The sequence below is a fragment of the Ambystoma mexicanum genome, chromosome 5p, assembly GCF_040938575.1.
Source record: "Ambystoma mexicanum isolate Mex_15411 chromosome 5p, UKY_AmexF1_1, whole genome shotgun sequence".
Classification (NCBI taxonomy): domain Eukaryota; kingdom Metazoa; phylum Chordata; class Amphibia; order Caudata; family Ambystomatidae; genus Ambystoma; species Ambystoma mexicanum.
In genome coordinates, this window is record NC_090930.1 from 457,924,795 (window position 1) to 457,939,054 (window position 14,260).

The 14,260-nt window shown below is 45.4% G+C and overlaps 1 protein-coding gene across 2 annotated transcripts in view; it reads left to right on the forward strand.

Annotated features, from left to right (window-relative positions):
* LOC138481015 (sodium- and chloride-dependent neutral and basic amino acid transporter B(0+)-like) overlaps nucleotides 1–14,260 on the forward strand; it is a 995,695-nt gene that overhangs the window by 198,403 nt on the left and 783,032 nt on the right. The gene's annotated exons all lie outside the window — the stretch shown is intronic.

A 14,260-nucleotide genomic window follows, 5' to 3' on the forward strand; every position in this document is an offset into this window, starting at 1 on the left:
CCCTAGGCGCAGAGATGTGGCAACCGGTGCAGACAGTCGCGGTGGAGCCAGAAGAACTCCCGAGGACAGGTGAGTGAAGCGCGGCGCTGCAGCGAGCAACGCGGTGCTTTTAAATGAAAGTCTTTTCTCAGGAACGCTGGCGTGAAGGTTCCGGATGCAGGTAAGAAGTTTGATAAAATTCTTGGTTTTCACCTTTCTCTTCTCTTCTTTCCTTATAGGTGTTCCAGGATTGAGGCGGGCGTGGCTGGAGACCAGATGCAGGAGCAGACACGGTGAGCGTTCAGCTGCTTGGATGCAGAACAACGCGAAGCGTGAGCTACTGTCTGGGCGTGGCTTAAATAGCCCCCAAAGTAGTTCCAGGTAAGTATCCTTCCCTGGCCACGCCCGAGTGGCAAAATAGTCCCAATGAAAAAATAGTCCCTTCCAGGTCTCAGGGAGGCCTGAATCTTGCAGCATGGTCTGCATCAGGTAAGTGCACAAAACACCTTCCTTTATGAGCCTGGCGCCTATGGCGCCAGGACTGATGTCCAACATGAGCCTGGCGCCAACGGCACCAGGACAGAGTCCAAAGAGCCCCTATAAGGGGCCGCTGGGCTTTTACCCGGGGGCATGATGCCTGCTCCCGGGGGTGCTGGGCCTGGCCTGGTGCTCTGGGGGTAGGCATCATGACAGGCCTCCGAGTAGTGGGGCTTCAGTCCCGCACAGGTTTAACCTTGCAGGCCCTCTGTGTTGTCTTCGTGGGCCAGCCTTCTTCCTCATTTCTGCCACGTCCCCGGAGACGCAGATGGTCGGCACGGCCGTCTGTGTTGTCTTCGTGGGCCAGCCTTCTTCCGCGTTCCCTCTACTGCCTCAGAGATGCAGATGGCTGGCAGGAGCGTGTTTTCCGGTGGGGTCACGGGCCAGTTTCACCTCACCAGGTCCGCTGTCAATGCAGTCGATTCTCGCAATCCGATGGGCCCCGAACTGCACTATGCGCTGGTCGCGGCCATCTTGGGTGCACGGGCGCTTCCTCTGCTCTACTCTTTCCACACCTCGGGTTCATACTTGGGGCTGCGGTTTTTCTTGGTTTTTGCATCCGGTGATGCCCCAGTGTGTCGGCTGTCGATGCAGGTGTCAGGAGTGTGTAGAACTATCAGGAATCAGGCTGTAGAAGCAGGATATTTGCTGCAGCCACGGGAGCAAATCGGGCTCACGTCTGTCACCCCCCGCTTTTTCTGCATGTTGAGGAGGTCAGTATGAGCAGCAGAGTCAGTGATAGTGATAATAGTTGCAGTCAGAGCTCACAATCAAAGAGGAAACCAAGATTGTGAACCTTTGATAGGGAACAAGACGGTTAGGTAGGAAAGAGAGAGCAAAGGAGATAGTCAGTATGGCATAATAAGCCGTGAGAAAGAGGACTTCAATTTTTGAAGAGTTCAGCATGAGGCAGTTGAGAGTGAATTTTCAGTTAGACACTTTGTAATCCGTTCTGTAATGGATGGGGTGAAGGAAGGAAAGGAGAAAAATAATTGAGGGTCATCAGCAAGAAGGTGATAGTGAAAGCCAAATAATGAGATACGTCTTGCTATGGCAGATGTATAGAGGGTTAAAAGCAGAGCCTCAAGGACTGATCCATGAGGGACGCAATTATAGAGGGCAGTGGGATTAGAGGTTTGAGAGTTACAAGAGATTTTAAAGGATTGATATTCCAGGTGAGGGGCGATCCATGGAAGAACACATTTGCAAAACCCAAGGTCCTAGAGAGTGATGGGCAGAGAGGGTTGGTCAATCATGGAAAGCAGCACAAAGGTCAAAAAGGATGACTATTGAACTGAGTTTGGACTGGTGAGTTTTAGAGAGAAAGTTGCAAACATGCATGAGTGCAGTCTCAGTGGAGTGTTTACCACGGACGCCAGATTGAAGTGGATCTCCAAATCCATTATCCTTAAGGTACTTTGTGATCTAGCAAGGACCACTCACTCAAGGACTTTTGAATAATTGGGAAAGAGAGAAACTGGGCAATAATTTGCTGGGATATTTGGGTCAGCAAATGGTTACAGATTTGAAGGAGGCAAGGAAATGTCCAGCAGAGAGAAACCATTTAAAGATGTCAGAGGGATAATGGCAAACGACTGAGAATAGGGCCTCATTATGAATTTGGTGGTTTGTGGGCAGTAAATCCACCTAGATGGCACTAAACTGTACTTCCATTACTGCCACTTGGCCCTGAGGTATTACTTCCAGATTAGAAGTGGTAGTAGCAGTGTAAATCCCCATTTAATTTGATCCATAGGACTCAATGGGGCATTTTGTCTGGAATTCCTGTGCAGGTAATTTCCCTGCAGTATTTCGGGTGAAGTTTGATGGAAAGATGTTGAATTTACAGTATTACCGTATACCGCCGCATTTCTGCACCACCGAACTATAACTTTGGTGGAAAGTTGGAGGATTCACCTCCAACTATAAGCTGGAGGCAAATTCGACAGTTTACCACCAAATCTGTAATTAACCCAAAACGTCTTTGACCATTTGAGGAGCTAAAGGGTAGATTGGTGCACAAGATGGGTTGGCATTGCAATGGATGGATGCTAACTCTATAGAACTGATAGAGGAGAATTAGTCAAGAGTAGAAGTGCTTAGGGAGATGTGGTAGACAGAAGCAAGTTTTGCGAGGGAGATAAAGGAGGGCTGTGAGAATGTCACAAATTCTAGAGATTTTAGAGGAAACCTAGTGAGCAAAGTCATTAGCAGAAAGAGAGGAGGCAACAAATATTGGCTTGTGAGGTGTGAGCAAAGATTGGAGGGTAGATGAAAGTATAAGGAGTGAGTGCAAAGGAAAATGATTAGGTTTGTGAAGTTGGAGGATTTGGCAGATTCCAGTCCAGTGCTTAGGGTAGCAAGTGAACTTTTGCAGGCTAGGCATGGGGAAGGTGTACTTAATTTGTACTAGCATCGTAGGTGACAGCACATGTTTGTTTTGAAGGTCTAAATTCCTGAGATGATCCCAGGCTGAGAACAGGAACACAAAGGTGTGAATGTGCAAGCAGGATAGTGTTGGCCAAATGGAATAATGAGTGCATAGTTAAAGTCAGAGAAAGCAAGGTCAATGAAAGAGGCATGAATGGGAGAATTAGACAGGAGAGAGAGGTCCTCACATCGGTCCGACGTTCTTTCATCGGAAGGCATTTCAAAGCCTGCAGTTTAAACGTGTTTGCCAGTTCATCAAATTTTTTGGGGAGGTGGGAAAGGGCATATAAGTGGTTGGGGGGTTGGGTATAGGTAAAAATAGGGGCAGGAGAGGGGGATTCGGGGGGACCCCCACCCCCAAAAAAAAATTATGATCTGTCAAACACGTTCAAATTGCTTTGAAATTCCTGACGATGAAATTACATAGAACGCTCACACACCATCAAAATAAAAGGCAATGAAGCCCTATCTGAATTTAATTTTAGTCATTTAAGCGAGGATGTGAGGAGAAGGTGAAGGGACCAAGATATTAACGTCAACAATGGAGTGATCAGGGAAAGAGGGGTGAATGGAGAGGTCAGAGGAGGAGATCCAAGTGGAGAGAAGGACAAGATCAAGAGAGTTCCCTCCAGAGTCCGTAGGCTGGTCATGGAGGGAAATGAGGGAGCAGTCAGATAGGAAGAATTTAATTTCAAGGTAGGTGGCTGCAGAGGGCTCAGAGAAGTTAACCTCCCCCAGTATGACAATGGGGATGTCAATAGAACAATCAGAAGGTTTAGATCAAGGAAGAAGCATTTGAAGCCCATGGGGTCAATAGAGCCAGAACTGTGACAGGAGTAGGATGGATGATTTGAATAATGGCATATTGAAAGGGGTAGATGGCCAGGGTTGAGGGATTTCTTCATTAGGAACCCCATACTGACGCGCTTCCAAACAGGTCGGGGAGAATAGGAGAAGGTAGCAGAGTCAGTGTGGAGATCTGCTGGTGCAGCAGAGTCATGAGGGGAGATCCATGTTTCTGTCATAGCAAGAAGTAAAAGTTGAGGGTGCTAAGAGTCAAAGTGGTCATTGATGTAAAAACTTGTTGCAGAGAAATTGTGCATTCCAGAAGGCAACTGTAAGAGTGAAAAGAGGTGAGGGATTTATGAGTTTGGACATCCTGGGAAAACAGAAGCATCTTATATGAGGACTGCAGGTACAGGGTGCAAGGAGAAAGACAGAGTGGCTGGAGAGTGATGAAGAATATATGCACTATATTTCCCCACTGTGCCTGCAATCCCTTTCCATTTTCCAACTCTCTCTGTACATGTTGTGTGCATTTACCTGACCAGGTTAAAGGAAGCCTGGCTGGTGGCCATCTTAAAATTGTGTATATCTTCTTATAACTCCATGGGCCAGCTGCTGAGTCTGTAAACCTACAAGGAAAAGGAACATGGATGAGGACATTCAGCTACAGCTTTTGATGTTACAAGTAAAATCTTTGTTTTACTGACAATGGCTTTGTGCCACATCCATGTTTTGGCAGATCATTGTCAGAATTCCTGGAAGAAAGGGAGGGGAAAGCTTGTGCACCTAATCAAATGATGGCTGCTACTCAGGTATATAGAAATGATGCTTCCTCAGATCAGATGCATTAGCAACCACTGCATTTGGTAATGTCAGAGTTAATCAATTTTGCTGTAGTTTTGTGAAACAGACAGTTTAGTCATGCCACAAGTCTCAAGGATAAAGAATGGAAAAGAGGGCTCTTGCACGCATGTAGGTGTGCATGATGTCATCTTTGAATTTCCAGGTGAGGAATGCTTTCAAATGAGCACAATAACTCTGAAATATTCAAGGCCCACCCTTGGCCCAATCACCCAACTGACCACAGCTCACAAAGTTCAGGCTGTATTCCCCCTCACTTAGCGCCACCCTTTCAAAACCTGCCTATTTAAAGAGATAGAAGCAAACTCGCAGACTTCCCTAAAACATGGAATGCTTCGGTCCTCCTAGAATTATTCAACAACTCTGATATGTAACTGGTGGACACTCATTCCCTCTAAAAATCCGCCACACTAATTCCAAACCATCCGCTTCTAGGTCCACCCTTGAGGTGTCTTCTAGCACACGCTCAATCAGAGCCATAGAGAAATGGTGGCACATAAAAACATGATCACAAACCTCAAATCTCTCTGCGCCAACCTTAGAATTGTGACTACCAAGGTCAAAACTGCTTAATAGCCCACCACCATTGAGGCAGCATTTTACAGGCCCAAAACCCTGTTTGAAGTACTAAAGCATTGCAACATACCCTCACCTGACCCCAAGTTGTCAACATCCCAGTAAAAATTCAATGGAATTAACAATGGAATTAACAATTAATTATTGAAAATATAGACACAATTAAAAAAAACAGCATTATTCCCCCTGCCCTCCAGCATGCACACTCACCCTCAGAACCACATTCTCTTCTCTTTCTCCCCCAGCCCTCCTAAAAATAATTGCTTTCCTCAAACCTACTTCCTACTCTGACAATATCATCTCCTCCTCCATCATTAAACAACTGATGCGCCCGGCACTCAATGCACCCTTCAGCATAATTAATACCTCCCTCACCGAAGAGTCATTCCCACACAGCTTCAAGAATTTCCTCAAACCACATCTTTGAAAAACAACTCTAGATACAGATGACCTGGCCAAGTACCGGCCCATTACAAACCTCAAGTGTACTGGCAAAATGTTTGAAAAAGTAGTTGCTACACAACTACTTGCCAGAATCAAAGAACTGTGCCTCTTAATGACTGTCCCTTTGAGACAGCCACTATCTAGGTGGTGGATGAGGCGCTCCAAATCATGGATAACGGTGACTCATGCCGCCTCATCTTCCTTGACCTCTCAACTGCATTCAACACTGAGCCCCCCTCTAAACAACAATTTGTCCAACAATGGCTGAATGATTTGCAACTAGAAGGTATTGATCTTCAGCTGTGGAGTTCAGCTAAATCCTTAGGCTTCACCATTGACAACAGCCTGTCCTTTCCGAAACACACAGCTGTTAAGGCCCAAACGATCTGGCTCCAAATCTCCACCATCCATAAAATCAAATCAAATGTGGTGAGGCTCCGTGAATGTGCCCCTTTATTTGACATTTGCACCTCTGTGTAGTAGCCGCCCTGCAACATGGGGCGAGGCTCTACGAATGTGCCCCTTCATTTGTCTTTTGCATCTCTGTGTAGTAGTTGCCCTGCAACTTGGGGCAAGGTTCCATGAATGTGCCCTTCATTTGACTTCTGCATTTCTGTGTAGTAGCCGCCCTGCAATATGGGTAGGTTTCCATAATTATACTCAACTGAACTCTTTCTGCACTTAGCTTGTGATGTAATTACCTCTTTACGTTCCCCCTTGGTGTAATCACTTCCTGAGCTTCCCTTTATGTAACCAGAAGCACTGTAACCAATCTCTCAAGTGTAAGCGCCTAGATACCCCAGGGTTCTGTGTGCTATACAAATAATAAATACAAATCCTTCATCACTCTGCAGCAATTCTGGACCAGAGAGCATGCCCTTGTGGTCTTGCTCATTGATGAGAGAAGTTCCCTCCCAACCACTCCACTTGGCTCTCCTAAAAAAAGTTCACCATGCCGCTGCACGTTTTAATACAGGTGTGCTGAAATTTGACCGAATCACCACATCCTATGCAAACTAAATTGGCTTCCTCTCCAGGCCAGCATACTGTTAAAGACTGCATGTTGTGAGAAGCTAAGAATGAGACATGCACACAGAGGAGACATGTTTGTGGCTCCAAACTTTTATTACAGCAAATGGGGATTGTAAAATGCCTCTCTATGCTCAATCCAGGGGATATTATCCCTACCTTAACCAAAACTAATGGGTCTGTCTTTTGTCAAGATGTCAAGATGTCCAAACAATATTTTATTCTGGCCCTCACACTCTAAGGCCCTCATTCCAAGGTTGGTGGTAGTCATGGCGCTATTAGCTATTACCACCAATAACGGGATTGAAAAAGCCCCCATAGGGCTCAATGGGAAGGGGAAAGGCGCTAATAACGGTACCGCAAATCGCGGTACCGTTATTAGCTCTGAAGTCCCTTAACGGGCCCCGTCCATAACACCTGGTAAAACCAGGCGTTAAGGAAGGGACCCGCTAAGGGACCTCGGAATAGGGCGCAAAAGGATTACCGGCACCAATGTCCTTATTGGTGCCTGGTATCCCTTTGCGCCCACCTCGTAATGAGGCACTAAATCTAACTTCAAACGTTCAACTCCAACACAAAAGTTCACAATGGACAATATCACAATTCCAGGGAATGACTCCCTTTCCCAGATTACTTGTACCAGCAAAATACATTAAAAAATAAAGAATATTCAGGTTCCTCAGAATCCAAGAGGATCACTATCTCCCTTTGGTGTATTCACAGTTCTTGGGGAAACTGCTTCCTTTCCCAGGTTTTCTCTTCACCTTTAATATTGTGCACCTCTTAAAGTGTGGGTTCCGAATTCACAAGTTATCTGAAATCTTGCTGGTTTACTTTTCTCACACATTTATAATAGTGCATAATCTCAAGGACAAGGGTCTTCCTTGAGATTTTCTCTTTCCACCTTTATTACACTTTATACCACAGTTCACACTCTAAAGGGCATGGACCTTCCTTGAGATTCTCTTTATATTATAATTAAGGCTTCCAGTTTCATCTGTATTTATCCACATTTATTTTTTGTCATATAAAAAGTTAATTTGCCACCAGTATTTTTCTACATTTATTCTAATAAAACATGCATTTATTAAAACACAAATGCAGCCATATAGGAAAGAAATGCTAGATCCGTTTTTTCCATAACAACAAATAGTTGCTCCTGTGGCTGCTGCTGCCTTTAGATATATGCTGTCAGCAATTTGAAGAATGTTAATGCTATTTAATACAACTTTCACATTCTCCATGCTGCCAATCGCAGGTCAATCGCATTGCAGATGTATGAATTACATCATAGAGAACCAGGCAAAAAGGCGAGTTTTTCAATTTTTTTTCTCCATTTTTATAAATAAAAACAGACCGAATGCAGATTGATTTCCATCTGTATTTATGTGTAAATATCAGTAAAAACTGAAAACTGGAAGCCTTCATTATATATTGCACAAACGCTTGTCTTCACCTGGTGTACTCTCCTGCCAGAACATTATTCTACAAACATTTAACTTCACCTGGCACAATCTCCTGCCAGGACTTTATTCACCCGCTATACTCTCATGCCAGGACTTTATTAAACAAAATGTTTTCCCTTTAACATTATCCCATTGCTGGTTCATGAAACATTTTTAATGCTGATCTCTTCATTACAACTTTCCTTTTCTTCAAAATGGTCCTTTGCCCCTTGACAAAGCACCTTCAAATGTAGTTTGCTTTCTCCTTTAAGGTCAGGGTTTGATGACCCATTCATAGTCTGCTTTGTAATTACTTTCACTACTTTAATGGGTTCCTTTTTGGTATTTAGCTGTGTTTTCGTGAAGCGACACACTTTGTTAAACAACCCGGTAAAACATGTGTGTTCTTTGGGCTTACCGGTTGTTTCAATCCTCCCCTCATCTCGGTTCCCTTCTTTCTGTGTTACTCCTACAGAGCAGTATATGCTTGTAGGTAAGCCACCACTTGTTTTTTGTGGGATTACCAGTTCCTTTCAGTGTTTCTTCGCTTCGGTCTGCTTCAATTTGTTGGCTCAGTGTGCAACCCCCATTAAGCTCTGCAGTCTCTATGCGTTCACTTTCATGGTGAAAGGTTCCCACTGCTCTCTTTCCTCGAGCAGTGAACCACCCATTTCTGTACTTCTCCTTTCGGGATTGGGTTTGCCTCCACAGTGTATTTCCCCCCAGCGTGGTGCTTGGTATCAACACGGGTTGCGATTTAGCCCAGCATCTGCAGCTCTCTCCTCTGCTTCTCCCTATCAGCTATGTCGGGCACACATTTAGACTTCCCACTTGATTATACATTTTCCAACAACTAGACTGCTGCACCGGTCACCCAGTCTTAGTGATCTTCATTGCTCTGTTGTTCTTTCTCTTCTCAGTGGCGAGGATACTATTTCTTGAATGACGTTGAGGAAGTGGCCATTGAACTTCATTTGGAGTGATCATCACTTCTCCCTGCCTCTTCTTTGTCCCATTTTATCAATATACAGTAAGACTGTTAATCTCGCCAGTATCACCTCCCCACGCACGTCTTATCTTCGCCTATCCAAGACATTAGGTCACATGAACTTCTGCATCTAGGCATGCGATAGACTGTCTGTTCTCACACTAGACATTCTCTACGGCACACCCGCTCTCATGCCCAGACCCGCGTACTGTATCGCGTCAGGTTCACCATTGTATCCCTGCATTATGTACTTTGCACTGCGCATTAGGTGCCTAACCTACAGCATGGTGTCCAGTGTAGCATCGTTTCAATGTCTTAATGTACCCCGCTTCATATCCCATGATTGTTGCTCACTCCATGCCTGCTAGCCCGCCCTAGCACTCGCTGGTTATTAGCACATTATAATTGCCTAATGTATCCATATGCATCTGAATGCCCCTGGTAGCTGTTCATTGCAAGCCTGCTCGCCCCACTTGAGCACACGCTGGTTATCAGCACAATACTATATTGTACCATTGTACCATTGCCTAATGTATTCTGCTGAATCTGAATGTCCCCTGGTTGCTGTTCATTGCATGCCTGCTAGCCCCGCTCCAGCACACAGCACGTATTAGCACAATACAATATTGTATCCTGTGTATCTCTGCTGTCTAGCCAACCCAACCATTAGGACACAAGCCCAACCCATAACAGGCTTGTCTACCTAGGCTATGGCAGCTGACCGCACAAACCATGGTGATGCTGACCCCCCCCCACTAAGGAATCATAGCCCCTCCTCCACAAATACCCAAGGCGTCTTCAACACATATTATTAGAGTAGCCCCAACCAGAGACATCCAGACACCTTATCAACCTATCCTGATGGCAGGAATACCAGCACTCAAAGAAACCTTCTCTCACCTCCCTCCCCAGATGAATTGCCTTGGCATATTGCACATTGCCAAAATACTCCCTAACCCGCACACCATCCCACCATCACTCTTTCTCCCTCAGAGACATCCTTTCAAATCACCAACCAAAACCCCTACCCTTATGATTACCCGACCTACTAAGAATCGGGAGTGGGGATTCACACCCAGCATCACTTATGAAAATCCTGTCACACCAGCCTCGCAGATCACCTCACACATAACGAATGCTTACCCTACACGGCCGAGCTGTGAACACAAAGGTACTGTACCCGCAAATAAATCCAGCCCTGTAGAACATAGACTGGAACAACCCAATTACTACCACCCTGCGTGTCACCCCGACACAGTTAGAACTACCATCCAGGCTACCTCATGGAGAAATGAAAGACTCAGCAACCGGATGAAAGCCACATCCTCCTCTAGAAACCTAAATCAGCACAGAGGAACCAGCCCCCTTCTTAACCGCCTCATTTAAAATGTAACTAAGAAAGTCCTAAATATCCCTTATGAAACCATCCAGCGTAACTCGCCCACAAGAAATAAACCTGCAGCCACTTTGAGAAAACCCAACTACAACAAAATTACCACACCGACCAGTAGGGCCAGAGCAAGAGACGCCCCAAATCACATTAAGGGTGCCCTCATAAATGCTAGATCCCTCCTGGCACATGCCCTGGACATTTCCGACCTCATTACCTCTAAGGATTTAGACTTTATCGACATCACCGAAACCTGGCTGCACCCTGATGCCATCCCAGCCATCGTGCTAGCCTTACCTGATGGATATTCCATCATTTGGAAAGACAGAATGACATCCAAAGGAGGTGGAGTTGCTTTCATCACCAAAACAAACCTCAGTCCAAGAGAAATAACTAACCAAGCCTTTCCTGGAGGCAAACTGTTGTCTGCCAAATTAGCCCTATCTGCCACTTCAACTCTCTCTTTACACCTCATATATAGACCCCCAGGCCCCATTTCTTCATTTAAGGAAGACATAACCTCTCTTCTGGCAACAAACACAAAGCCTATTTCCAAAGTTATTATCTTAGATTTTAAGCTTGGACTCAATGACAGCACTGACACCCAAACACTAACAGTAGCCAACGCTATCGAAGAACAAGGCTTCAACTTGCGCATCTCAAACCCAACTCATGCTAAAGGCTGCACCTTGGGCTGGCTTGCTGATCTCAATTGCATCACTAATATTTCCAACAATGACCAATGGCCCTGGTCTGACCACAATAAAATACTTTTCCCCATCAGCACTCCTGCACAACCTAGAACTCCTTCCATCCTAGCCCCTGCGGCTCTTGCACGCAATCCTTGCAACATCACGCCTGACAACATGCTTCCATTGTTATTGCCTCTTACCTCCCACACTGATAATGCCACTAATCCTATATCCTTAGTAGCCCTCTACAACCAAACCTTGGAGACAGATATTAATGGAGTGACACCGCAAAGCTAAACCCATAGATCATATCAACCCTTGGTTCACCACGTGCCTCAAAGACCTCCGTAGTAAAAAAAGTAATGCCAAAAGTAATTGGAGAAAAACAACCACTCATGTCAATAAACAGCATTTCATTACTGTAGCTGCTGAATACAAAGAAGCCACTTTCCAAGCTAAGAGTAACACATAAAATATGAGAATCCAGAACAGTAACTCAGGCACCAGAGAGCTCTTGCCCATCCTGTGGGAACTGGAATCACCCTCCCATGCCCCAAACCTCTCTACTAAGGACCAACTATGGTGCAACAACATTCAAAAGGCCCTTATGGACAAGATCCCTTCCCTCCAAAACGAAATCCAATACAAAAAAATGCTAGCTTGCCCTGACTACTCAGCCTATACTTGCTGATTACAAGACACTACCCTTACCTGCTAGGTTTGAATTCACACCAATCACCACAGCAGAAACCATCAAAATCATAAAGGGCTTAAAACTTTGGGGATGTCAAGGCAATATCTGCCCAGCCACACTTATTAAAGATTGCACAGACAAACTAGCCCCATTTATCACAACTCTGATCAATAACTCATTTGTCTCCAACAAAGTACCCGAAAGCCTGGGTACTCCCACTGCTAAAGAACCCCTCATTACACCCTAACATACCCACCAACTACCGACCCATTACTACAGTTCCCTTTCTACAAAAAATAATAGACAGAGTAGCCTATGTACAGATTCAAAACCACCTCAAAACACATAACCTTCTTGGCCTTTGCCAATGAGGTTACCGCCCACGCCACGGAACAGAAACGGCCCTCTTGGACCTTAAAATCCAAATGGATCAAATCAGAGGCGATCTAGCCATCCTCCTCCTCCTTGATTTCTCGGCGGCATTTGACCTAGTAAACTGCAGCATCCTGTGCCAGCACCTAGCCCAGGCAGCCCACTTCTCAAACAATGCCGTAAACTGGATAGAATCATTCCTCCGCAGCCACACCATGAGAGTCTTCTCCTCGTCGCAGCACCTCCTTCCCCCATCACGTGCAGAGTCCCACAAGGTTCCTGCGTCCTGCCAACATTTTACAATGTAAAAACAAAACCTCTCTTCTACTTCCTTGACAAACTGGGTGTCACGTATACAAACTATGCGTATGACACCCAAATACTGTAGCCTGTCACTGGAAATCACGACACTGACTCTAAGGGGGTCATTACGACTTTGGAGCCTGCAATAGCGGGCCCATTATTAGCTCCCTGGTCCTTTAGCGGCTCCCGCTAAGGGCGGCTGATAAAACCAGCCGGCCTTAGTCGGACCCGCTAAGGGACCTTGGAATGCGACGGTAGGGGGTTAACGGCAACAGCATCCTTACCAGTGCCATTAACCCCTTACCACCGGCCTCGTAATGAGGCTCTAAGTCCTTGCATATCATTTACCACACCATCCAAGCCTGGTTGGCGCAACACAAACTCTGTCATAACGACGATAAAAAAGAGATCCTCATTGTGGGTAGTTTATCAAGACTAAACAACCTACCACCAACTTCCAAATCCTTTGACATTGGCGGCAAAAATATCACGGTAGCCAAATAAGTAAAAACACCACGGGTATATTTGGATACGTCACTCTCCCTAACAACACAAGTCAATGCCATCACCTCGGCCTCAGTCTATACAGCCCAATTTATCACTGCTTGCAGAACTTTCCTAACTACGGATAACTGCATTATGCTTGCCATAACACTTATCCTCTCCAGGATCGATTACTACAATGCCATCTTTGCAGGATTGTCTACGAAAAACATTAAGAATCTCCAGACAGTGCAGAATAACGCAAGTAGAGCTGCTCTCAATATCCCTAAAACAGACCACATCTCCACAACCAGAAGAAACATCCACTCACTACCATTGAGAGATTGTATCAAATACAAAATACTATCCCTAACACATACCTGGCCAACACCGCCTTACTTGACCATACAAATTTCGAAAGCACAATCCACTAGACGAACCTGCTCGAATTATATCGGCCTCCTGTCCACCCAGAGATTCAAACAACAAAAAGCTGGAGGCTCCAGATTTCTGGTTGTTACAGCCACATATTGGAATGCTATGCCTCTTGAGCTGAGAACAGACCCATCACTTTGGTCCTTCGGTAGAAAACTCAAAACTTGGCTATTCAGCGAAGACCTGGAGAACGGAATCCTAAACCTATCACTCAGCATAAGGCACCCCGGTAATAATTTGCCCAACCTATGTTTGTAAGAACTGTACATTCAAACTGTCGTTACCCATGTATGTACTTCCTGTATCTTGACCAAGAATGTAATCGATCTGACTAAGTATGAATGGCTACTGCCTGGATCCAGACCAACAATGTAATGCAATGTAACTGAAGTATGTAATGCAACCGTCTTCTTAAGTACAAGCGCCCAAGAGGTTGGCGAAGACTGTGACCATATGCCATTAAGGCATGTGGAATAGCGAAAACATCCCTGAAAGGAAAGGGGGGTTTGTGGTTTCCCTCCAATGATACCCTATCATCTCCCAAAGGTTTCCCTCCCCCAGTTCGTCCTACCTCATATAGCCACCCCCAGGGCCAGGATCAAGTAGCGGATGCCATCTCCTGGCCGCATAGGGGAAGGCTACCTCAGGGAAAGAAATGAGGACATTGACAGGTTCATCAAAATGTATTATCTAAAAAGAGGCGACAAGTAGCATACCAACGTACCTGGTGACTAAGCACTACATATCTTGTGACATCCACAACAAATAAACCAACCGCTCAAATCCCAATTTGTCTGAAAAGAGAGGACCACAAAT